Raw genomic sequence first — 12,804 nt, 5'->3', positions numbered from 1 at the left:
AAGATGAACCGTGACAAATAGTTGACAGGGGATGAAGAGCAATTCCTCAGAACACCATCGTAGTTTCGCTGTGTATCTAGACGTGTTGCTTCGTGTATCGCCGTTCAAGGTGGTCTTACAGCCTACTCAGCCGACGTTGTTCTCGCTCTGTATTACGCATATAATTTCGAAATAAAGATCACTTATTGCTCGTTGCTGTCACTCTGTTTGTCGAGTTTCATCACTTTCTGGCTACTCATTCTTGCTGTTGCATTGTCAAAGTCGGTTAGTGTACTAGGCTTCAAAATCTAAGAATCTTAGCCAAATTGTACAAATGAGGAAGACAGTGTCTTTCTAAAGCAAATAAACTGAGCAGGCTTCGATACCAAATAGTTTAGTGCTTTAGATAACCCATCTACAATAGTTCTTTAGCTGCTTTTACGTCTTACTGCTCTTATTATTTCATATACTGATATGTGGTGATACCGGATTTTCTGACTTTGAAAGAATGTAAATTGGTGACATGTTGATTTGAATATGTAAGAAAAAATGTATTAATTACTAAGCTAATTAATAAATTTTTTCTTACATATTCAACATTACTTCTGTGCTCTCGTTTCTGAGCTTAACTAGAAGCTTAAACTAAGAATGCAGACAAGAGCTAAAAGTTAACTGAAATACTTATTACAATAACCAAAAATACCAAAAACGAAAAATAACAAAAACATCAATATTTAAAGATGTGAAACGCAATAAGTAACTTCAATATTTAATCAACTTGGTTCTGATCACCCTCGAATTATAACTCTAAGCACTAACAAATACAGGAAATCACTTCCCTAAAAGAGATCGGAATACAGGTGGACGGTTAGCGAAATAAATTGCTTTTGGATGTATTCGCTAAATTACATATGTGCTAGTTATTTAAATTCAAACCTAATATGAGTTATAAAGGCTAATAGAAGAAGTAACAGTTGTAGGAAAGAATTTATATAAAAGTAAAGTGTTAGATAAAATAAACGTTATCGGTACGAATCAGATCAGTCGCATGTATCAATCTGAACAGATGGAATCCTGTTTGGGGTATATACTTGGATCATATGTGTTTGAGACTTAGCTTTTAGTCCAAAGAGATTTTGAGTCCCGAAAGACAGTTACTTGTGTTTTGGCATTTTGTGTCGGACTCCTATAAATGTCGGTTCACTTTTCAAATTGTTGCCACAAAATGTTAGATTCCTGCATTATAGTTGAAGAAATTAAATAATGAAGAATCTGCATAAATATATGTATGTTTCTCGCATTGTAATAAAACAACGGTACCTAGAGCCATCCAATTTTGAATAACGTAATCCTACTGCGAATATGGGCATCTGAAAGCCCAAATTTGAAATTTGGAATTTGTTTAATGATCAATTTCAGATTTTGTAAAACATTAACGAATTTTTGAGTAACAAATTCAACGATTTAAAATCGAGCAATGGCAACACTCTACGAGGGGGAGGGAAACCTTTTTATCTCCAGTGCGCGGAACTGTGTATCGGAAATTCTAAAGATAGGCTCATTTTAAAATTATTTTGCGACACTGCTGTTGAACTAAATTTTATGGTTTAAGTGCAAAGAACATGAAATTTAATAAATAAAAGTAACACACAAAACGTTAAAAAAACGCTGCTTTGGACGTAATTTAAAATCTGAAACATTTCAGATTTTTTTTTTCAATTTTAAAATGTTTGAAATTTTCATGCAGTGTTTTAAAAAAAATTTATTAGTGCTTCTCAAGACACTATTCTATACTAGCCGCTACGCGGCCAGCCTTCGTCTGGCTTTTAAATATACCAGAAAAATGCCTGAAGGGGACAAACACCCTATATTAAGTTTAAAAACTGCACAGAATGTTTCTCTGCAGAACAATTTTATCAAAAAAAATTTCAATAAAAGTGTATTACATATAAATAAATACGGTTAATATTCCATAATCAGGGTGAGCGCCAAACTTTGGAGAGTTTTTATTTGGCGCGATTTTTAACTTGGTTGTGTTTTAAGGCAGTTTGTTTTCTTTTGGCAAACCTAGAGCTTTATTTCGGTAACTGTTAGTGTAGTGTAACCGGAAGATTTTGTTTAACTTAATTTTGAAATACTGTGTTTGTTTTTAAAAGTTTTGCTTTGAATATTATTATTATTATTACATATGTTTAATATTATATGTACATAAATATTTGCACAAGGTTAAGCTGTTCTTGGTGGGAGAATGTTGGATTTCAGATGACGTGAAGTTATGTATGTTTTCATTTAATTTTATTTAGTCAATTATATTTTTTTTAGTCCAAAGAAGCTTTGTCCCTGAAGACTATTGTATTTTCGTTTTGCGATTTTGCGTTGAATCACTGTAAATGTCCGTTTCACTTTTCAAACTGTTGCCACCAACTGTTAGAGTCCTGCATTATATTTGAAGAAATTAAATAATGAAAAATCTGCATAAATGTATGTCTATTTCTCGCATTGTGATAAAACAACGGTACATAGAGCCATCGAATTTTGAATGACGTAATCCTCCTACGAATATGGGCATGGGGAAGAACAAATTTGAAATTTAGAATTTGTTTTATGAGATCGATTTCATATTTTGTAAAACTTTAACGAATTTTTGACTGACAAACTGAAGGATTTCAAAGCGAGCAATGGCAACACTCTACAGGGAAAAAAATTATCACCAGTGCGCGGAACTGTGTATCGGAAATTCTAAAGATATGCTCATTTTATAATTATTTTGAGATATTTCTATTGAACTGAATTATATGATTTAAGTGCAAAGAACATGATATTTAATAAATAAAGGTAACACACAAAGCGTTAAAAAACGCCCCTATGGACGTAATTTAAAAGCTGAAAAATTTCAGGTTTTTTATTTATTAAATTTTATTTTTTAAAATCTAAAGTTACACACGTAACACAAGCATAATTTTCAAATAAGCGTTTGAACAAAGAGATGAAAAATGCAACATTAAAACCAATATATTAAATACTTAAACATATCGTGAAAAAATGTAATAATATTTTGCTAATGAAGTTAGGGAAAAACGTATTGCAATTAACATTCATGTTTTCGTCCTAACATTCATGTTTTCGTCAGCTAAATCAAACAATTAAAAATGCATTACTATTAACATTTATTTCGTTTTCTGATAATGAATTACCTAACAAATTGCTTAAATTAACCCAAACGAGAGGAAATATGAATCATTTTCTCTTATTTTAAAAATCGAGTAAACACATTATAAAAGGAAATAAATTGTAAACTGAATTTTTTAAGCAAATAGCACAATTTGTTACAGTTTTTAGTCAAAAGCCGAATCAATAACACACGCTCTGAAGTTGTACAGTCAATCGCGTGGACTGAAAACACACAACAATATTTAACAAGAAAAAGCAGAAGTAAACGAAAAAAAAAAAAAAAAAAAAACAGGTCGTCCGTCTCACAGAGAATTAAAAAAATGACAATTTTTTTCCATGTACATTTAGAGATTACTGTTTTTTTCCACCACCATTTATGTGAGCCAAAAAATTGCAGCAGAGGGAATTTAAAATCTGAAACCTGCAGATTTTTTTTTTTTTTTTTTTTTAGTTTTGTTTCTTTCATGTGGCAATCGAAAGATACTGTTTAGTGTATTGAATTCCACGACGTTGTTTTATCATTTAATCAATTTCAATTACTTTTCTGTTTACACATAATAATCGCTGTTCACTACTGTAAACAAAAATTTGCTATTCTGTTTACGTTTAAAACTCAATTCGCAGTGCTCTGATCTGACACGTGTATATATTTATTGCTCAATATTATATATTTAGGAGAATTGTTCATTCTACTATTTTGTGACGAATTACATGGAACCATATGTTTTTACTTGCAAAGCTGTTGGAATTTGTTTTACTCATCTAGTATTTTATCACCGCAATTTGCTGTTCTTCTTACAAAAAATAACGGCATTTTACTACTGCAAAACTTAAAAGTTACTATTATGTTTACGTTTAAAAATCCCATCTTAGTGCAGGGCCCACCAGCGGCCGAGCGGTAAAGTCGCTGAACGCTGGTAGTTCGGTCCGAGGTTAGAATCCCGCGAACGGGCTGGCTGCATGGGCGTTTTCGGGGTTTTCCCCATGTGTAACCTGCATACGAGCCAGTTTCGCTTAGAAAGTCCTCCCCTTAGGCATCCCTACCCTTAGGCAGATACTCCTAGTGGGATTTGCCATAATTAAATACACCACACCCATCTTAGTGCTTTCATTGCCACCAAAAATTTCGCTAAATTTTGAAAAACAAAGTAGTTTGGCGCCCGCCAACGTACCCCGCTTATGGAATATTAGCCAAAAATACAGTAAAATAAGTAATATCCCTTAATACAAGTATTAATTATCATAATAAATAAATTAACCACCTTACCGTTGTCTTCTCTCGACAAACGTCCAGCATCCAAGAGGAAACATTAAATTCAAAAACTGCGCTGCTAATATCAACAACAGTGGCAACAGCTTTAATGACTGCGTGCCATTATTGCTGATATAATGAGAGCGAATTATCGGTTTGATGCGATTTCATCAAAACAAAATCTCATTCAAATTTTGAAAACATTGCTTCGAGGTGCACTGGCTCTTGTCTAGATTCCAATTTCGTACCAAATTTCGTAGATTTTGGTCTTTTAGCTTAAGCACAGCATGAAAGAAATACACACACACACAGACAGACAGACTCTTCCTCTTATTATATGTAGATATGATCAATGAATTACTGTAAAGTAGATAATTTGCATTTGAATATACTATCCATAACTGACTCCTAGAATAGAGCATCTTACCAATAGCTATGAACGAAAAAAGTTACAAAAATTGAACCTCATCTTATCTGCTGAAATTTCTACAAAATTATTTTAATTGAACTATATGGACTTTAAGTAAAGTACCAGTTGTGTTCAAACTTTCCGAACTTCATTTTCTGAAACCATAGTAACAAATCCATAACCTACGTAGCTTACTCCAAATGGTGGACGTCGACTTGATAGGAAATAGCTTCTGTTTCTCAGAATCCTCCAGCTGTCAATTAACTTCGAAAATGTCCTGCTCTAAGAGACCGTCTTAATTATTTTTTTAAATCTCAATTCTCTAGGAATAGGTTACGAGAGCAACGGAGCATATGATTGGAGCATTCCGAGTCTCCCCTTTTTATAGGTTCGTCACGGTCTTGCGGTTTCCCAAACCCCAGTGAAAAAAAAATTAGCATAACGCCTCAGAGTGAAAAGAAAGGTTAAGATCAAATAACAGTTATTTAGGATTAATTTTATTTCTCTCTGAAAGTGACTTTAATTTGCTTCTTCCTCGGGGACTCCTTATATAAAGTGGGAGGAAAATACATCGCAGTCTAGTGTATCTAAGGAGGGAGAAGGAAGCTAAGAAGCAATGACGTGGCGTTAAATTAGATGTGCTGTGTGTACATTAAAAGTCGAGAACGTGGTTTTAACTGATTCAGATAAAGAATAAAATGCAATTGCCTTATCTCATGTGCGCGGAAACATTAGAACTACCCTGGTGCTCGTTGAATTTAAGCATTAATTCATAGAAGCTGAGAAATTCTAATACATTCTCTCCTATTTTAGTTTAGGTATACCGTGAAATGAATCGACTTATTTATTCTGATTGATTTAAATATTTAATAAAGGAATGTTTTTATTTCATAAAAAAGATACAGTTCTTTTTAGCCCAAAGGAGCAATTTGCCCAAAAGGGTTATTAATTTCGTTTTCGCATTTTGCGTTGGTTCACTATAAACGGAGTTTTACTTTTCAAATTGTTGCCAACAAATATTAGAGCCTTGTATTATATTTAAAGAAATTAAATAATGAAGAATCTGCATGAAAGTATGTATTTTTCTTGCGCTGAGAAAAAACAACGGTACCTAGAGACATAAAATTTTGAATAACTTAGTCCTCCGTTCGAATATGGGAAATAGGAAGCCCGCATTTGGAATTTGTTTTACTTCCTTTTTCACATTTTGTAAACTTTTGTAGAACATTTTATTAACAAACTTAACGATTTCAAAGCGAGCAATGGCAACAGTGTACCAAAAAAGAAATGCATTTTTATCTCCAACGCGTGAGACTGTAGACTGTATATGGGAAATTTTAAATATATGTCCTTTTTTAACTATTTTGCGATACTGATATTGAATTGAATTTTACCGTTTAAGTGCGAAGAACATGATATTTAATAAATAATAGTGACGCACAGATTAAAAACCCTCCCTTAGGCGTAATATAAAATCTGGAAGTTTTCAGATTTTTTAAAACAGGTTTTATTTGATGCTTGTTTGGAGTTTTGTAATCTCAGCAAAATTCTCCGAATCAAAAATTAGTAAAAGTTCAGTGTTATCTCAATAATGGATTTCTTTAACGAATGGAATAAACAAACGCATGAAATTCTACTGTAGGAATTAAATGGGAATGAGAATGGAAGCATTAAGAAGTCCAGAATAGATCCAACTTTAAAGTTTTATACACATTTTGAGACTCATTGATAAGATTTATGAAATTAAATAACAAAAATGTACTAAATAAATAAAGATAGCTGAAGGTGCATCAACTATCTTATTGCTTTATTTTACAATATAACTCAAACTTTGTACAACAATGGCATTAAAATTAACAAAATAAATCAATTCAGGAAATTGATCAAAAACTTCATTGTACTCAATACCACACACGTACTGTACGTTAAATTTTCGAACAGAATACTCGTGCATTGCTTTAATTAAAACGAACTGATAACTTGCGACGCAATCAGGGCTAAAAAAACTCACTTTTTCCCGCAGATAGGGAAAAATCAGTCCACGCTTTCACATTTTGGGAAGAAAATCCCTTTTAATTTCGTAAGCTAACTGCGTCCACGACACACATATTCGCCATTTCTAATATAAGATTACGTATTTTGAGTGACACGGCTCCTGCTATTTCAAGAGGTAAAAACTTTAAAATCAGAATATTTTAGACACAGAGCATTTTTTATTTTTCCACAACGACAACAGTTTAATTCAAATCAAAATTCATAAATACCGTATAAAAGTGCCATATTCAATTCCAGATACCCTTACAATTATAGCCAAGTTCATTTTTTAAAATTTAACTTACTTTTTAATAATTAGTAAGTTTCTCTTTCGTGTATTTTCAAAATATATTTTAAATGAATAGACTTTCTACTCCGTAATTTGACCTCCGTTGCACATTTCTAGACAGTTCACTTTCATCTGGTTTAATAAGTTTGTAATTAAACAGACTATACAGATATGAAAACAGTATTTTCAACTTACTGAAACCAAATTAATTTAAATTTGAATTAATAAAACCTTTAACTATGCATGGGTGTGCCCACACATAGTTAAAGTGTAATACGAATACATAATACAATACCAATTTTTCATTTTCCGCATATTTGAAATGCTTGTTTATAATTTATTTCAAAAATGACAGAAAGGAATCTTTTTAAAAATTACCGTCCATTATTCAGAATAAATGTGGTTACTTTATAAGCCGTCTTTATGAAGCAGGGACGTCTTATTAAATATACAGGCTAAAGACGTCTGGTTCCCAGGTTTACAAATCCTGGATAACTTTATAATGTATTTTCTCCCTCCTTTCTGCATGCCCTCGTCGTGTTACGATTATATACTTAGCGGGTATTCTAGAGGTCTAAGGTTCAAGTCCCTGTGAGAGCACTGCTGATTTCTTCAGTATTCTACTCCGAAAAAAATCTGTAAAGACACTAAAATGGCTCCCGAACTAAAAGTTTGCGGATAATGATTCTTAACCACAAGAATTTGGTGGGAATGAGACTATTCGCCTCGGCCGTTTCGCCGTAGCCGTTTCGCCGTCGGGCCATTTCGCCGTCGGACCGTTTCACGGTCTGTACGTTTCGCCGTCAAGACACATTTTCCTTTACACGGCTGTATTATACCTTGCCGTATTAGATTAAGTTGATTTAAACTAATAACTCAGTTCAGTTATTAAATTTAGTTAATAAATTTATCTTGATAAATATTTTATATAAAATAATATGTAAAATGTTTTTATATACAGTTTTATACAAATACACCGTTACACATGACATATTAACATCAAGGGAGTAAGGTGCTGACAAAATTCCAAAGTAATTCCGTTTTCCATTCAGATTCCAAAAATATGTGAATTTCCTGCTTGTATAGGTTATTTCTCTGAACTAGTCAATTAGAATTTCAGGAAATTTTGACGAATCATGTAAATATTGTACCCGCATAATTTTAAAATCTATAATATAATGTGTGTTACATCAGAAGTTTAGCTCCAGTTTTCTGATACTGATATAATTTTCCCAACTAATTGTGTGTTATTTCTTTATATCTTATACTTGTAAATACCTATATATGTTAAAAGCAACCTTCATTGAGTATACAAAGGGTAAACGGAATTGTAAATAAATTTAATACGAGTATAATACGTCAAAATCAAATGTAGTCGTGATGTAAAGAAAAATATGTCTTGACGGCGAAATGGCCACGGTGAAAAAGTTCTAGACCCAATTTTTCGACTGCTCCTCTGATCCCTTGTCGACCTTTAAAAGGGGACATATAAGGTATTTTCTCCCGTCTTTCTGCATACCTCCGTGGGGTAACGTTAGCATACTCGGCGCGCATTCGAGAAGTCCAGGGTTCGAGTCCCGGGGATGGCACTGAGGATTTCTTCAATATCGCACTCCGGAAAATTGTAAAGATACTCTACAGTTGTACCTTTAAGAAATGATGGCTCTTAAACTACGTAAATGTGAAAATCCTCTGGTATGGTTGATGGTAAAGCACAAGAAATAATAGAAAGAATGCCTCTGGGACTCTGTTGATTCATGGGATAAATCTCAGTCAGAGAATCCTTTTATGCTTTGTCCTATTGAATAACGTGCTTCAGTCTAATGGTGTGAAGCAGCTGAGAAATCTATGTTTCCAAATACTATGGAAATTCATATCCTACTAAAGCCCCAGATATATTTCCTCCTGCTTATTGAAAGTTATGTTAAACAATACATTAGATTAAGTTTAATTGTGGGCAAATATATTGTGTTGAAATTAACAGGCAATTAGAGGATTTATTATCTGAATGCAGACGATTGTTTGAACAGAAAATGTAACAAAGCATTAGAATTGTTGTATAAGTTTAAATGCTATATCATGCCTACAATTTACCATAGTTGCTTATAATTGATGTAGTTGTTATGATATTTTCAAATAAATGAATTCCGGATATATATTTGAAATTAGTATTAGGACTAGTACTTTTGTTGATATACCATTTTAAATATTATGAGGACAAAAACACATTCCTTTGCATCAAATCATTATAATTCTGAGATCACTTCCTTATACACGCTAAGCTTTAGAAGTTTAAATCTATGTACGGTCATGATACTAATAATTGCTCCAAATGGCCTTTTTCCGTGTTCATTAACTTGTAAAATCTGTCACTGTTTTATCAACAAAACAACAAATGGATTGTTATTTGACGAACTTTATTTAAATACAGGAAGTATATCTTTAAATATTTATCGATCGAACTTTGAGTAATCTAAGTAATCGATTTTCAAATAAGCTTCTGTACAAATTACATAGCTAAATTAATTAAAATCTAGTATCACTATTTGTATCAGTGAACGATAATAAGATTTAAAAATCAGTAGTTATATCTCTCTAGTTATTCTGCCTTTAAAAACGCTATTCGCATATATTTCAAAGGATTTTGCTTTGGTATTAAAATCCCACCAGCAGCCGAGCGGTAAAGTCGCTGAACACTGGTAGTTCGGTCCGAGGTTCGAATCCCGCGAACGGGCTGGCTGCATGGCCGTTTTCGTGGTTTTCCGCATGTGTAACGTGTATACGAGCCAGTTTCCCTTAGAAAGTCCTCCACGAAGGCATCCCTCCTCTTAGTCTGATAGCCCTCGAGGCTTTGCCATAATCACACACACACATTCCTTTGGTATTAAAAAACTCATGTGTACACCTCATGACTTCCTTACACGGAATATTAAATTATACGCATTTTTTCTTGCATTTCATTTAAATTTATTGGACCGAATTAAATCTACTTCGTCGATAGCGCATAAAACACAATAAAATAAATGCACTCTTTAAAATTCACTATATTTGTTTACCATAGCGATACTCTGGCGCTAGGTTTACTTAATAGCGTTATATTTCGTTCATATTATAATTCAGAATTCATATAAATTTATATCATTTGAAGAACAAAACAAAAAAAGAAACGGTTTTTCACAGACGATTCAGTATTTCTCCTTCAATTAATTCAGTTCTTACTTCCCGACAAGGCAAAAATACGTAAAAACTCAAAATATCTATATTAAAAATTACGAAGTAATTCTTAAACACTTATTTCCTCTAATAACTTCTAGAATGGGTTAACCATGATTTAATTCGCAATAATAAAAGAAGGCGTTATATTCTTTTATTATTGCGAATTAAATCATGGTTACCTATAATAAAGCTTAGTTTCTCTAGACTGGCAACAAATCCGCTATTATTCCAAGTTTGAAATGTAAACAAGCATGTCAGTTATCACAAAATTAATTAAGCTTAGCTGCACTTAAACAACTTTTAAATTGTTGATAACTCCAGAAATATTGCATGCAGATTTATTAAAGGCATAATATATCCTTAACCGAAAGATAAGAAAACTATAAATCAATCATTTTTAAAGCAAAATAATGCGCAACTTACAAACATATAAGAGTAAAGAAACTAAGATCACTGACTCGGTTAACAGAGTGGATATACATATACATATATTTATATACGTTTGATGCTGCCGATTGCAACCAAAATACGAGGTGCATATCTACATGTTATAGCAGTCCTATACACAAAATTTCAACGTTCTGAGGCTAATCTTTTTCACTTATGCGAGATACGGACGTACATATGTACGTACGTACAGACGCCACGAAAAATTTTCTTCAGAATTCATTTTAAAGCAGTTTTATAATTTTTTGTGTGGAAAACTTTTATTCTGTCCTTACGTACAGATGTCACTCAAAATCATTGCTAAATTTCATTCGATATCGGTCAAAATGGATATTTTCATTGAAATATGATGCCTGAAAATTTTCGCGATTACAATACTTCCTTTTTACTTCGTGCAAGGAAGTCAAAATCGGTCGCTTGGAAAAAATGTGTCAATGACAACTGTATTTTTATTAGTGTAAATTATCGTCTGATGACTGATAGTTTAGTTTTCATGCGAAAGGGCGCTTTTAAGGAAGCAATAGACGGAAGGCGAAAAAGCTCAAAGTTTGGGTTCAAGGGAAAAAGAACTGTTCAAAATACATGTTCAAAAAAGAAGCGGATGTTTCGAATGTTGCAACGGTAAGAAATTTTATATTAAAAAGAAAATCTTGTAAGTCAAAGAATAGTGCATAATTATGAAAATGCTCAGTGCCAACTATAAAACAAAGTGACCAATGCTGATCTGAAACTTAAAAAGGAGAAAAAAAAATGTGCATCGTCTTTCTCCATGTCAAATCGCCGAAAGCAGAATGCGCTGCGGAATTCTGTATGAGAAAACAATTATTCGGACAAAAATGGAAAACTGTTCTCATACTAGATGAATCTTGGGTATATTTAAATTAACGAAAGAAAAAAAGATGCATTTATTTTTACCAAAGATAAGAAAAATAATCTTAGAATATAGTTTAAAACATCTAAAGTTAGTTTTTAAAGGGATTAATTGCTGCAGGTGTTTGGTATAGAGACAAATAAAAATGTTAGAGAAAATTCTTAAGGTCAACTCCGCATATTATCAGGAACATATTTTATGCCCTATTTTCAAATATAATATTTATATTTGAAGGTAATTCTTTTTACCTACTGTGCCATCAATCAGTAAAAATGCATCAAGACAATTAAAGCAACCACACTTCAATATACATATTTTCAGTTAACAGTCTGATAACAGTCAACTGGAAAAATTGGATGACTGAGAAAAATGGAACAAAAAACGCGTATCAAGATCATACCCTTCACCGATATCCCAATAAAATATCCGAAGGATTCCTAATACACAGATTTTTGCGCTTTTGTACTTTTAAAATGCGGATTGTCTAGACGTCGACCTACAAATCTCCTTGGAATTTGGAAAGCTGTTGAAGAGAAATGGTCTAAAATACCTCTTACGCTACTAAAAAAAGCTTTATTCTCGTGGAAAGTAATGTGTAGAAAGATAGTAAAGAGTAAAAGTTAGAAATGGAGTGCGACAATTTTAGGTAAAATGCACTCATGTCCATAAATTAAGGATAATTCGGAGTCACGCGGAAATCGAACTCTAAAATAAATATATAATCTGTAAAATCACTACACACATCTTCAAGAATCATATGCAGATTTCACGAAGTAACCAGTTGACACCGATGGTACTTCAAAATGACGAGAGTGTAAGAGAGTGATATAAAAGGAATACAGGCAAAGAAGTAAAATTGTTCGCAGGCGCTTTATAAGCATTTCAGTGCAATAAACGTATAGTTATGACACAAAGGACGCTTTTGGATGATTTTTTACGTGGTAGAAACATCGGCCATCTGGAATGTGGGCCTAACCAACTAGAAGTATCTGACGAACTTGGAATTGCCCATAGTGTCATCTCCAGGCTTTGGCAACGATTCCAAGATAATGGTAATGTGAGTAGATGTTACCGCACAGGTCGACCCAGAGTTACAACGCCGAATGAGGACCGGTATTTGGCAGTTACTGCGAAAA

The 12,804-nt window shown here is 32.9% G+C and overlaps 1 protein-coding gene across 1 annotated transcript in view; it reads left to right on the top strand.

Annotated features, from left to right (window-relative positions):
- LOC118193531 (protein turtle-like) overlaps nucleotides 1–12,804 on the top strand; it is a 1,156,839-nt gene that overhangs the window by 901,291 nt on the left and 242,744 nt on the right. The window lies entirely within an intron of this gene.

Source organism: Stegodyphus dumicola, chromosome 7 (genome assembly GCF_044657685.1).
Source record: "Stegodyphus dumicola isolate Sdum_Otavi_A_Nest chromosome 7, ASM4465768v1".
Lineage (NCBI taxonomy): Eukaryota > Metazoa > Arthropoda > Arachnida > Araneae > Eresidae > Stegodyphus > Stegodyphus dumicola.
This window is presented reverse-complemented; position numbering and strand designations above follow the sequence as displayed.